At 51.4% G+C, this 3,486-nt stretch overlaps 1 pseudogene; it reads left to right on the plus strand.

Annotated features, from left to right (window-relative positions):
* Positions 1-261: 261 nt before the first annotated feature.
* On the plus strand, positions 262-2,089 carry LOC125939809 (uncharacterized; annotated as a pseudogene).
* The last annotated feature ends 1,397 nt before the right edge of the window (positions 2,090-3,486 follow it).

Consider the following 3,486-nt stretch of genomic DNA (forward strand, 5'->3'; position numbering starts at 1 on the left):
GTTTTATATGTTGAATAAAGCTGAGCTTAGCATCAAAGATTACAACCAAAAACTTTTGTTCTTTCGCATTTTTGTGGCGTGCAAACTACGTTCCGACCAAAATTCCTACGGTGTCAGGTCCCTGAAGCTACAGGCTCTCGCTGGACACCAGTTTCATCACCATCGGCCCACCGGGAGGGCCATTACGGCCCAAAACCCGTTCGGGCACACCGAACGACAGCCAGCCCTAATGAAGACTACGGCATCGTCGCCTCGCCGCGCCGCAGCTGCACGATGCCGGACGACGCGGAGCCCCAAGGCCGCACCGAGGGCGGGTCAACCACCCCACCGACCCACCGGGTAAGCTCTTTTCAAGGCATGGACGTCGTTGAAGTAGAGGGAGAAACTATTGCACCTGAAGAAGTATCTAAAGAAGCGGGCTGGCTTACCAGCCACCGCAATAGGAGCCGTAGAGCTATAGAGCAGTTCAGCATAATGGCTGATGAAACAAGCAAAACAACTGGCACTGGCGAAGCGCGTTCTGGTGCGTGCCAGAGCGCAGCGCGTGCCACCAAGAAACCGAAGCCGCCGCGACAGCCACAACTTCCAAGGGAAGATATAAAGATCATCGTACGGCCCCGCGACGGGCTAAATGTCTCAAAACTAAGTGATGCGCAAATTCGAGATGAAGTATTGCGAGCCGCATCAGTACCGATTGCAGAGGCGGAAGATGACATATATCGCTCCTGCGTGGAAAAAAATGTCATAGTAATCAGCACTCCGCGAATGGCAAATGCTGAGAAATACAACCGCATCAGGGAACTCCAAATTGGAGACACGCACTACGAAGCCACAGCCTACGCCGCCCCACCGGCAGACACCTACAAAGGCGTAATCCACAACATTCCGGACTACGACACTGCGGAGGACATCACCAAAAGTCTCATCTACAAGAAGAACTCCACCATCCTGCAGGCCCGTCGCATGGGCAACACCAACTCAGCCATCATCATCTTTGAAGGCCCAAATGTACCCTTCTACGTCTACTATACAGAGGCGCCGAGTACCGCTGCTACCTCCACAAGAAAAAAGTCGAAGTGTGCGGAGCCTGCGGCCGGATCTGTCATCGCGCGGACGTGTGCCCTACCCCCGACAAGAAACAGTGCAAAGACTGTGGTGCCCAAAACCCCGCGGACAATCACAGCTGCAACCCTAAGTGCGCGCTCTGCGGTAAAGATCACCCCACGGGAGACAAGAGCTGCCAGAGACACTTTCAGACGCCTTTCCTCATCAAACAGCGCCAGTGGGAAAAACAGCTACAACAACAACAACAACCTTGCACAACCACAGCGGCGGCGGCGGCAGAGACCCATCGTTGCCACGTCAAGCAGGCAAGCAGACAACGGCAGCCCAACGCCCATCCCTATCAAAATCGAGGTACACTGCCGCCGATCGCAAGGCATCCAGATCAAGATCCCCATCGGGACATAGACCCCAAGCTAAACAAGAAAGCAAGACCTCAACCATTAACAACAAGGTGAGCTGGGCAAATGTAGTCTCCCAGTCCGAACCCACTAAGATAGAAAACTCCACGCTCCCCTCATCTCACGACAGCAAGCTAACTAAAATCAAACAAATGCTCGAAATTCTACTAACAGAGAATAAGGCCCTCAAGGCCGAGGTAGCCCAACTGAAGGCGACACCGCCGAAAGAAGTTGTACCCGCGGAACCAGAAACTGTCCATATAGAGATAGATGCACCTTCGGCAGTTGCAGAAGCTACCACACAATACGCGCAGCCAGATTCCGATACCGAGAGCCTACCCGCGAAGCGCAGAGCGGTAGAACAATCCCCTCCTTCCCAAGGGACAACCGCCCACTCTGGCACCTCTAAGCGTAACATCAGGGAAGAGACGATCATAGAGGAAATCACCAGGGCCATTGATATCAAATTCGAGATAATGCATAAAACATTCCACACCATGAAAACAAACCTTGCCGAAAATTATAATGCCAGAATCGCGGTCCTCGAAAACGCCCAACAAAGGCCTAGCGTAGGGCCCATTAAAGTAACTAAGCCTTACAACTGCCCGACCAAGGATGGCCTGTAATAGCGGTAAAAGCGCTATGTACGTCATATGGCAATGGAACTGCCGGGGATTCCGCCGCAAGCGAGGGAATCTCCAGCAGTTCCTACAAACTAAGGATTCCGAAGCTCCAGACATAATTGCCCTCCAAGAGACGGGGGCCAAATTATCAGGCTATGCGTCCTTCTGCTCCGATGTATCGGGCACAGGCAAAGCGCCAATCGCTACGCTAATCAAACGAAACATACCGGCACTCATACACGAGACCGGCATTGTGTCGGTAGAACACGTCCTAGTGGAAATTATTCCTACGGCAAAGCGAGGAACTGGCAGCCTGTTTGTGCTCAACGTATACAGCAAGCCTAAACAGCAACACAGATTCCTCAATCTATTCCGGAAAGCAGCACACATTGCAAACAAACAACCACTTGTGATACTAGGCGACTTCAATGCACACTCATCTGCATGGGGCTATCGCACCGATCACCGCAAAGGCAGTCAATTGTGGCTAGACGCGCAGCAGGAGCAACTCACGCTGCTCACAGATCCGACACAACCCACGCGCACAGGAAATAGCGTCTGCGTGGACACTACACCAGACCTAACCTTCACCAAAAACGTGTCAGGCGCCACATGCTTCAACACGCAAGAAAACTTGGGAAGTGACCACTTCATAGTGGCCACCAAAATCCGAACGGGACCCGCCAAACCTCTCGGCAAACGAATCCTCATCACGGGCTGGGACAATTTTAGGCAACTACAAACAAACAAAAACGAACCTGCCGTTCCTGAGATTATAGACATTAAGGCATGGGTATGCATGACGCATACTTAGATGTCTACTCGATCCCGAGAGCAGTAAAACTATGCAGGGGCATAATCTCAGCAAAATAATCCATAATTACCCGGGATCAGACACAGACTTAATTAACGAATTCAAGAATCTATACATCGGAAACCATTCCAAAATGCCCTTACCCGCATACACGGGAGATCCAAACCCACTAATCGACGAACCAATCACGGAAGCTGAAGTCCGTGAGGCCATACACGGTCTACGAACGCACTCCGCTCCGGGTCCGGACGGCGTAACAAACAAAACTATACGGAACCTGGAAGATGACTCCATAGAAGCACTAACTAAGTATCTGAATAAGTGTTGGGAGACTGGCCACATCCCTCAACAGTGGAAGGAAGCTAAAATTGTCATGATACCAAAGCCGGGCAAGAGGTTGCAGCTACAGAACCTAAGACCCATCTCGCTCACCTCCTGCCTAGGGAAACTTCTGGAACACATCATCCTTACTCGCCTAAACAAACACATGGAAGCGCACGACCTGTACCCTCACACGATGATTGGATTCAGACGCAAGCTTTCCACGCAGGACATTATGCTTCAGATTAAGCACCAAATAATAGAT

The sequence above is a fragment of the Dermacentor silvarum genome, chromosome 9, assembly GCF_013339745.2.
Source record: "Dermacentor silvarum isolate Dsil-2018 chromosome 9, BIME_Dsil_1.4, whole genome shotgun sequence".
In the NCBI taxonomy this organism is placed as follows: Eukaryota; Metazoa; Arthropoda; class Arachnida; order Ixodida; family Ixodidae; genus Dermacentor; species Dermacentor silvarum.